This window comes from Drosophila hydei, unplaced genomic scaffold (assembly GCF_003285905.1).
Source record: "Drosophila hydei strain 15085-1641.00,03,60 unplaced genomic scaffold, DhydRS2 tig00008114-arrow-pilon, whole genome shotgun sequence".
Classification (NCBI taxonomy): domain Eukaryota; kingdom Metazoa; phylum Arthropoda; class Insecta; order Diptera; family Drosophilidae; genus Drosophila; species Drosophila hydei.
Window position 1 is genome coordinate 7,906,811 of NW_022045827.1, and position 11,622 is coordinate 7,918,432.

Below are 11,622 nucleotides of genomic sequence, written 5' to 3' on the forward strand. Positions count from 1 at the left end.
AGCCACCGTTTTAGCATCAATCAGGACACGGCCTGGTCTGGCTCACAGCGCTGTGCCCGGCGCTTTTTTCCTAGTGCTTATATTTATCGGGCTGAACTCCATGTTAATGGCCAATTGACACGCCACTTGGCTTTGACGGGTGTCCACCCTGCGCTCTCCCCTATCAGCTGCAGCTGCAAAGGAAATGCCACGATTAACGTGTGTGTGAGCGAATGTGTGTGTTTGCGTGTGTGAGTGTATGGGTTGGTCAGCAATAAGCTTGACTGCCTGCACCCTGCTCGCCTTTTGAGCCTGTAATGAGGTGCTAACTGAGCGTGCTGATTGCTGCCATTTTTTGATAAGGTGTCCGCATTAATAATTCTCTTGCGTTTATTTACTCCGTTTCCAGAAGTCGGAATCGTTTAACATTTGCCTAAAGGTGTGGCCAATAGTTATGGCCACGAACTCATCCGTTAATTTATGAGCTATGCATTTTATCAGGTGAATGAAAGCTGAATTCTTTAGATTGTAAAGAATTCACTAATTAATTTCTTTATTATTTGTAATCCAATTGTTATATAACAAATCAGATAGGAGGGTGCCCTTCTCAGTATTCGAGAAGTGAATGTTACTTTCAAAAACTCCACCTCTACGCACTGATTCAGATTATGAATGTAATATGCAATCGAGAGTTTTCAATGATATTTCCAATTTTGATAGAGCGAAGCGTTCTAGGGGCGTGGCAACTCAAGAAGTGCCCTCAAACAGCCGTTGCCATTTGAATTTTTTATTTTATTTGATTTTCAGCTATGCTTTGCATTTGATTTCAATTTTTATTTGCGCATTGGCATCAAAATATATTACAGACTTTGCAAATTGAATTGCCTGTCGTCAATAAAACATTGCATTTCCCTGCAGTCAGAAGACCACACCCCATTTCAAATGTATGGAAGTCTGTGTGCGTGTGTGTGTCGAAGCTCAAAAGGCAGTGGGAAATGCGAGAGTTTTGCAAAAGAAATGTGCACAAATTGCACTTATAAATAAATCAAATAGAAATATCTTGTTATTATGGGTAGAAGGACACACATTTGCTGTCTTCAGCGCTGCTCTGTTGTCCTGCATCCTTATTGTGGCAGTGGTTTCCAGCGCGCTCCAAATTGAGTTACATTTAAATATTTTGCCATTTGCAACTCAAGTGCCAGAGAGTGTTGGTGGAGCCTCATCACCAAATATTGATGCCATTCTCCCTGCCAGTCCAGTTCGGTCCATGCTTGGCTATATATGTGTGTTCAGTGTTCAAACAGTTTTCGTTGGCAATTTTCGTCTTTGATTTGAATCTATAAGAAACGGAACCGAACTGAATACAGCTCGCAAATTACGTATGCTAATTGATTAAACTTTTCTTAAAAAGAACAGACAAAGAGAATGTCTTTATATAACAAAACAATTCATATATATATATTTATTTAAATACTAAATCTAATTGATTATTGGGAAGTCGTATCTTGCTTAAAATCTTGCCTTTCAGATATGGCTCTTTCTGTATCCAGCGAATGCTTAATCGTTTTCATTTAATTCGTATAATTTCGATTTCCTTTCGTGCATCGAATGGCCAACAGGGCGTATAATTGATTTCATTTCCGCGCCTGCCATGAAAGCTTAAGCAATAAATTCAAAACTACACAATGCACTACTCCTCTCTCTGACTCACTCCGTCGTCCATTCCATGGCTGAGAACTTGAAAATTGTGCGATAAGATCAGAAATAAATTTGCATAAAACTGCATTTAGATTGCCCGCAAAACAAGCCACAAGACCACCCGCTGTCCCTCACCCCAGCCGCCCTGCCTTGCTCTGCCCAATTCAAGCTTCAACTGGAACACAAATCCGAAACGCAAACGCAAAAGCGAGTCAAACTTTTCAGGGATAGGAAAATGCAAAAAGCGGTTGCAAATAACTCGCAGAAAATTGTTAGCAGTGCCCAGTGATTAATTATCTACATGAAAGCGCGCTATTTACAGCTTTACCTGATGTCCCGCCACCTCCTACCATTCAGTATGTATATGTGTGTGTGTGTGCGTGGGTGTTTATGGAGTGTTTAGTTTTGTGCTGTTGATTTCAGCTTGGATAAACCAAGTGGAGTTACGCGAAATGCCATTGCTGCTGATTTCCATAGCGCACTTTATCTAAATTAAAATCAGAACTTTACCAGTTCCAAAAACCGAACACAGTTAGAACTGATTTATTACGCATTCGGGATACCCTGTAATAATGTGAAGTTGTGAATCAGTGGTATAAGCATTGAAGTTGATTTTGATTAGAATTGCTTAAAAGTAGTATTCTTTAACTTTTTGTTTGATAAAATGGTCAGAAAACAGGATATTTTTATTTGGTTACTTAACTTTTTTGACGATCCTTATTAAAAATAAATTAAAAAACTTCCGATTCTATTTGCACTTCAGTTGCAGCTTTAATAAGTTGCTCGAATAGCCCTATAGGTATATAGGTATATAGTAAGTATAGGTCTAACTATTGACATATTTATTTATTATTTTTCTGATCTCTTACAATTTTTTTTTTATTTATTTTAGACAATTTTTCTATTTTTAAAGAGAGAAAATTGTCATAAATATTTATTTTACATAAATATAAATAACTAGATTATTTAGCACACATTTGTCAATGTAACTGTTATTGCTATTAAATATATTTATATATATAATTCATTTATATATTTTTGTTTATATATATTTTTTAAATATAAATTTAAATATAAATATATATTACATATGTATATTATTCTATATGTATAAAAATATGTTTTAAAAATGAAAATAAAGAGAAGAGATTCTCTGCCTATGACAAACACTAAGCACACTTTGCAAATAACTTAACTGTATTACAAAGAGGTAAATAAAATAAAGTGCTCTTAAATATTATTTATTTTATAAAATATATAGCAAGAGTAAATTTAGTACTTAACAATTTTAAAGAGAACAAGACAACATGAGTATTTTACTCTTACGTTAATAAGCATGAGAAAAATTATCAAGAGAAGATCATATTGGTAATGATCATTATCGTTAATGATAATTACCAGTAATAATCATATACATAAATGATTATTAACGATCATTGTCGCTTGTGAACATTACGACTAATTTCATTATTATAATAACAATTTGTGTTTATTAATAATAATTAAAAGCAACTTAAATACTAAACATTATATATTTTTAACATTTAAACAATTAAATATTTATTAAACAAATAAACAATCATCAAAAACAAAAAAAACTTAAATATACATTTAAATATTTATTATATATGTAATAACATATTTTTTTAAACAAATACAATAGTTATTACATATTTACAAATTATTTAAACTTAAACAATTTAACAAAAAAACTTAAATTTATTCACCACTTGCACTGCACTGCACACGACTGACCTAGTCCAGGTCATAAACTTGACTGATCGCCACAGCCGCTGTTGCGCCCTTTTATACCCAAAAGTCACTCAAACGGCGACTCCAGCAGAGCTCTGCTGAGCCCTTTTTGAGTGAGAATTTACACTTATTTTGGAAAAGGTTGGAAGTGGAAGGAAAGGCGCTCAGACGAAGCACGCAACTTGTCAGTCTGATCGGAAATATATATGATATACATATAATTCATATGTATGTCAATCGAATGTGCGCTTGCTTTCTGTTGTTGAGCATATTTATTACGTTTTTACTCATTTTACATGAAATAAAAGAAGGTCAAGCTACTGATCATGCTGATCATATATAAATATATATATATATATACTTATATATTATTATATAATTTCTCATTTGTTTTCTTACATATATCAGTATATAAAAACATAAAAATCATTACAGAATTTGGAAGCTCTAGCTTAGCTCTTAATCGACTCGGCTTGTCTTTCTGATCAAGAATATATATACTTTATGGGATCTACCACGCCTCCTTCTGCCAATTACATATATTTTCACAAAACCATTATGCCCTAATTGCCCATTTTCAATGTCATTAAAGGGTATAAAAGCAGAGTCCGAGTTTTTCCGTCAACTTTTAAGTCTTTTAGCTCTGCTTCACTTAACAAGATCATCGAAGGCCATAATATCATCGTGTTCTGGCCATAAACTGTAGTTGCTGCGCAGCTTATGAAACGCTGAACCCGAAATGACTTTTGTCTGCGCCAGCTGATGATGTCACTGTCACAGTTGGCACCGCACGCTCACCGTCCGTTGTGGCCAGGACAGCGCCGTCACGACGTCTGCAGGTAAATTGTGTGTATTTCAATTTAGCCAGCGAATAAATTGCCAGCAATAAAGTAGGAAAAAAGTGTAATTTGTTTGGCTCGTTTGTTCTGTGTGTCATATCTGTTAGAATGTATCTGGCGAACCAGTGCGGCAGAGTACTAGCCCACTCTCTGGCAGTCTGGGTGTCTGCGTCTGAGCGATGAGATTCTTATTTTAATTTTGATTATGTGCCTGAGCTGATGCCGCTCACGCTGATGCTGCCACTGCCGCCTGTCGGAAATGAACGCATTCTCAGTGGATTTCTATCTGCCAGTTACATTTACAAATTGCTCAACACATTACCCCAGCCCATGCCCCCTTTGCTGCCAGATGCCACACACACACAAATTGAGTTGTACACACACACACTCCCACTCACACACTCTCACACACACACACGTTAAAGCGCATTTCTTGAAGTCTTTTTCGTGCTGCTTTCAGGCCACACACAAATAAATGGCCACTTAGCTCAATACAAATGCAACGTGATGCCGTTAAGTCGATGCTTTTAGCATTTGATTGACACGTGAATGCCCCGAACAGGCACAAAAACAACAACGAGATGAAATACTTGAAATCGCTTGGCACTTAGCAACGCATAAATACCAAAAATCTATTTGGGGCTGAGAAGGCGCAGGCAAAAATGTGAAAATGTTTTCGTTAAATTTGACAACTTGAACTGGATTCAATTAGTGAATAAATTATATACGATTTGTTTTCATTCATCATTCAATTAATCAGCTAAATTATGAAAGTGAGCCCAGCCTGAAAATCTTTATAAATGGATTTGAACGAGCTGAAATCTGTTTCATATTTGATTAATGCATGAAAAGTCTTTTAGTTTAAAACTGATTCATTGCTGAACAAATGAACGTTGTGTATACTGATTCATGAACGAACTTTTTAATGTTACTTGCTTGAATAATATATCAATAATTAACAGTAGAAAAAGTCGAAGACTAGTAGCAATTCATGAATGAGCTATGAAAGCTCTTTAAGTCCAACTGATTCATAAATGAACTTTTTGTTAGAGTTATAAGAACGAGTTCAGACAGTCAGTCTTAAGAACGAGTCTTAAGCTAAAAAGACATAGAAGAATCCATTAATCAATCAGTAATGGACTCTTCTATGTGGTACAGTTTTTTTTACTGATTTTATTATTATATTATATTATTGAACATTTCGACAAACATTATTTGATAAATGTACATTTGGTCAAGAGCTTGACTTTCTACTAGCTCATGAAGGAATCACTAAATATGCTATAGTATTTTAGATATTTAATAAAAATTTAATTTAAAATTATTTTAATAAACATGAAGCTGAGTTAAGAACAGGAAACTTGGGCATATGAAACCGAAGTGAAGTTTAATAGCTTGTTAAGTTTGTGTTTGTCAAAAAGTCTTCTCACAATTTATATGTATATGCTGCACAGAAACTCGTTCTTAGAACTCAAAATTTAAAAGCTATTCATAGTCTGAGTAGCCACTCATAAGAGCAGTCCCAAAAAATTGATAACTCACTAAACATGCATTTACTTAGTCATTTCCAGTTCATGAATACTGTGAAATATCATGGGGCGACAACATATTGCTCTATAGAAGATAAGCACATACTCAAAAAACATTAAATACGCACACATTCACACACACACACACAGACGGGCAGATACTCTACCCAAAACATAAGCACTTAAACAGCATGTGGGAGTATGGACGGGTCGTTTGAACGGTCATTTCCTGGATAAAAAGGTTTGGGGTTAACATCTGATGGGCCAAAATGGGAAGCAGTTAGCATAATGTCGGCAACGCTGCCAACTTTACAATGGCCAACTTGTGGGCCATTAACCGAAAAGTGAAAACAAGCGCAAGACATGCGAAACGCTTATTAAAACGATACTTCAGACGACGCGCCATCTCCTGCGGCAGGGCTGCAGGATATGCGACACATCCTGGAGAAAAGCAGCAGCGTAGGTAATTTAGATTGTGACTCTCTCAGCCTGAAGACCCCGAGTTGACATACAGGTTAAATAGATTAAGGATATCGCTTACTTCTAAGTGCTGGGGCACCTGACGCCAACTAAGCGAAACTGAAAGTAATTGCCAAATATTGAGACAACACGGCTCAACACTCTACTCTGCGTAGGCCAACCTCCTTTTGCCAACAACAACAACAGCAACAACAACAAATTGAATTATTAATGGTGTTGTCATTGGCATTGGATTCGGCCCCACTGAAAGTTGGCCGCGACTTTAACCTGCTCGTTAAGCGCGAACCCCCAAAATGGAAACTTGTTTGTCCAGCAATACAATTAAGTTGTCAGTCATCGCCGCCATCAGCAACTGCCCGCTCACGCACACACAGAGAAAGAGGCTGACTTTCGACTTTGCCCATAAGCATTTATAATGTTCCTTTTTTTTGTGGGCGTGGCAGCTGTTGAGTTTGCTTTTTGCGTTGATGATGAGCCACGAAAGTGATTTCTTGCGAGTAAATAGAAATGTGAGGCCAACAAAATACAAGCCAAGGTGAAATTATAAGCTTGAGTTTCGCTTAGGGTTTGAGGTAGATAAATAAAAAAATTGATTACACACAGAAACTCAAAGAAATACACAAAAAAGGCGTTGAATATGGCGAGATACTAACTCAGCTAAGATCTTAGCATTAAATCACGTGAGTTGATAATAAAATGTATAAATGCAGACAACAGCCTGAACAGGTTTAATAAGGTAATTTATCACTTCTCTACCTTATACCTGTTAGCTCAAAAATATCAAAAATCAGGCATACCAAACATGGTCATATCTCTTCTTGGAGTAAAGGGCAGCCTCATTTCCTGAAAGCCTTGAAACATTTGTGAAATGAAAATTCCAATAGATCAATACATCTCTTATTGCCAGAAAAACCCTATAGGAAATGAAAACATGTATGAAATATTTCAGACTTTTTTAGGATATTCCTCTCATAGCACAGGCTATAGAGAGATCATAAAAATGAACTTCTTTTTATATTTTAAACTGCATAAATTGATATTAATTTAAACCAACCATGAGTTTTGCGAGTTCCATGAAAGCAAGCTGAGAATTTAGTTAAAGTTCTACAATGACAACACTAGATTAATATATGAATATTCAATTCCAATCTGCAGTCTCATTACTCAGCCTCAAACTACTAAAAACTTCTGTATTCTAGTTCACTGTAGACTCCCTTGCCCCACAGCTTTAACTAAAGCGTTCATTTATGAGTTAATTTCGATCTGTCGTTGGCGTCATTTCATTAATTAATAAATTCAATATTTATGTTCGTCAAATGTGATAAACAAATTGCCAACGCTGTTCGAGGCGATACGATACGACTGCCTGGTTTGTAACCATTTGAATGCCACGCCCAGTGGGCGGGCCAACAGGCCATGTGCTATGCTGTGTCTGTGTTGTGGGCCATCGATTGGCATTTTTATGTGGCCCAACACTTAACTTTATTAATTTTTGCTGCACTGCGTCTAAGTTTTAATCACTTTTGGCCATGTCTCTCTCTCTCTATCTGTGTCTCTGTGGCTTTACCGCCGGCAAATGACGTGACATAAAAATTTTTATTTAACGGCAAAGTCGCGATGGCTGGTTGTAGCTTCAGCTTCTGTTTTTGGCCAGGTTTATGGGCGCACATTTGTCGCTGAGCCACATAAAATAGAAATTTAATTACGCAACAAGGGAAACCAATTAACGTATAGTTTCAGGCGTCTATTTAAAGTTAAGTCGAAACTGCATGCATAAATTGAATGACTTTATATAGCCATATAGGTTATTTGTGTTGTCGTTTCATTAAAAATGCAAATTTTAAGCACAACTTGAAGCGCTCTACACAGGCGCGATTACGCAGTTCAAGAGGCCATTGTTGTCGTTGTTGTTGCCCAGGCTGGGGCTGACTCAATGCTCTGGCGCTCTGCCCGAGGGGCCACAAATGCTGGGGCAACAGAAGTTATCTTCAAGTGGCTGCATGTTGCCAAACAGGCGCACAAAGACGAACGTGCCAAGAGTGTCGGCGTGCGGGTGTGTGGGTGTGTGTGAGCCAGCTGCAGCTGCAGGAGAGAACTCATCTTAACACCCCAAACACTTGACAAAATGCACCTTGGGCAAACAATGGACAAATGTGTGGCAGGCGAGAGATTCTACAACAAACACGCTCACAAACACACACACACACCTCCATTCACAGCCACATCCTTGAGGGGCAAATACATTTAAATGATGTCTAACGCTGCAGTGCGTATGCTGTTATGTATGTGTGTGAGTGGGTGTGTGTGTGGCACTGTTGTAATACGTTGGTTATGTGCTTGCAATTGCTATTAACCTAATGTCAACGCCACAGTTGCGATTATGTTTGCACTGTTTTTCATCTTACAGGAGGTTCTGTGTAACTGGCAAAGCTTGCGATACATACGAAATACCCATATTCATAGCTATCCAAACCCTAAGCTGTATAGAGGCCTTAACTGGCTCTGGTCGAGGGTCTTACGTACTGAAATATGCTGCCTTAGAGTGTCTTGAATTTGAGCCTATTAAACGATTGACTGCACTGTGATAATACTGTGACAAGCTGCCTTAATGCAAATTAATTTCTAAGATCAACAGAGTCAAATATAATGCTGGGGCAATCTGGAATAACTAGATAACTATAAATGAAATATAGTTAAATAAAGTAAAATAAAATACTATAGAAATGTTTTATTTTATAGACTTAGAGCCGGAATCAAGCTCTTTTAACTTTTTCTAAAAACTGTAAATGAATCGATGATATGGTCTAAGCATCAACCTATTTATATAGAAAATTAAAGCTATTTTTTTAAGTATTTATAAGTATTTATAATATATTTGAAGAATATTTATGAAGATATGTTTAAATGCAATCAATCAATATTTAAAGAAAAATTTAATCAATACAAATATTTAACTTAGGTTAAAGAACACTTTAGTTTCTACAATTTTATTTAACATTCAAGTTATATTATACCCCATGGAAAGTCCGTTATATACAGAGCACTTAATAGCCTTCAGCAAATACTGTACGATATATTAACTATGTTATTACTTTATAATACTTTAATATACTTCTCGTGCTCTTGGCAGAGCAGCTCAGCTAAATGCCAACATTTTTCATCTGTCAATTCGCTAGGCTTGTGATGGCATGGCACATGTCGAGCAGTAAATTATGAATTTGAGAAATAGGCGAATGCATCGTAATATTAAAATTGAACACGTACCGAACGTGAGCTCAACTGACAGCAGTCGAGAGGCGAAACAAGATTGGGGAATAGTTTTAGAGCCGAAGACCTTTCAGCAAATGTCTCTCGCCTTGAATACTTTGTATATATAAAACTGAATGGTAAATGTGAATTGGGATAACTAACTCTATGATATAAACTAAGAAATAGATACTTTATTGAACTTTTACAATCTCCTCGCTCACTCCTCACTTATTCATAATCATTCCATTTACCTACAAAGAGCATCGGTTAGTCAACTAGCTGCTGCCTTCTTCTCCTGCTTTCTGTTTGTTTGCTTGTGGCCCCATTTTATTAATAAACATACTTATTTGTGCTCGCAATTCGTGTGCAGTTGAGGTCAAAAGCAGGCCAAATGAAATATTAAAAGGCCACTACGCAAATGTGGATTATGTGAGGCTCTGAAGCTGCTCTCAGTGCTCGGTTCGTTTAGTTTAGTTTTAGTTTTTTGGCTGGCATGCACAATAAATTGTATTTAAAATGAAAGAAGCAGCGGCTATAGCAGCTACAGCTACTCCATATTCCAGGCACGTGCGAATTCATTCTGATCTCCTGACATGGCAGCCGGCAGTCAGCCAAGAGGCAGTCAGCCAGCAGCTAGCAGGCAGCAGGCAGCAGGACACGATGTTTGCCTTTTGACGTTTACAAATTACCCACAGCTGGCACAGCAAATGCCAGAGCATTGTGTGTGTGTGTGTCCTGGGTGCTATATTAAATGTACATATGTTTAAAGCCATCTAAGACAGCCAAAACACCTTCCCGCCCCCTCAGAGGCTGCTCACCCAGCCCACTTTGGCTTATGTCAAAACAAGTACAAACATGTGGCACTTACATTTGTCAGTGTATTTCTCTCTCTGTGTGTTTGTCTCCTTCTGAATAGATGACTGCTCGACCCCCAATTCGTCCCGCTGTTAGTTTGGGGTTTTTTTTGCATGCATAATTCATCGGGCTGTGGATCTCATCAAATTGAGCGACCTCGTTAGACACGTAAAACGATGTCAAAATTGTCTACAGGCGAAACATTTGTTATTTCAATTATTTAAATGTAATTTCCCAAATTGTGCTTTTCCGCTCAAAATTCTAAACAATCACAAATGTTCGCATGCAAATGCTCGCTTGCCACATGATGACATGCGTCGGCTGCCAGGAAAGTTATTAGTGAAACTCTTATTTTTAGCAACTAACTTGGCATTAAGCAAGGATTATGCTTATCAAACAGAGGCTGAGCGCAAGAGATTTTAGCTTTTGTTTGTGCTTAGCTTTCATTACTACACAACTGGCCCTCGCTCTGCTCTATATCTTATTTAAAACTTTCCACGGGCAACACAATTGATTCTGTAATTGTCTTGAGAGGACTCTTAAGTGTTTAATGGCCTCAACTTGCAAATGCGCCCAATTAGCCGCAATTTATAAAAAGTGGCAAATAAAATAATAAATAAATTAAATGCTTTTGTTGCTGTGCTCCGTGTGAAAGTGCTCATGTAGCTGGCCGGGCTGCTTTAATGTTTCAAATATTTTAATTGCAAGTCAACTCTTTTGATTTTTCACTGCAGCAAAGAAACATTCCTCAAGGACTTGCGCCAAGTGGCAATTATGTCCTCCAGCTAGTCGTTGAGTGTGCACTCCAATTGGCAAAAGGAGCGAACTCGCTTGGTGTTGTTGTTGTCGGTTGTCGGTTGTTGCCAGTTGGTGTTGCATGTTGACAAGGCCCAAATGCATTTAATTTTCTTAAAGAGGCGCGTAATTAGTTTGCCCGACGAGCACTCAACACACACACACACAAACACACACATGCACAGAGTGCACACATACATGCGCTTAAAATTTTCCTCACACTCTCGCACACTTACTCTGGCTCACGCCTTGGCACTCAAATTCATACTTATATATTATATAGCATAATTCGCGGCGCCTGTGCAGGTTTGGGGCACGACGCGTCGTCCGTAGCGCTTTGCCTTGTTGCAACAGCGGCCACTAATGTGCCTCTTTGAGGTTTCGTAATTAATGTTTAATTGCTGCGAAACTTTGCTTCGGGTTAGCCTTGTGGCTCACAACACAAA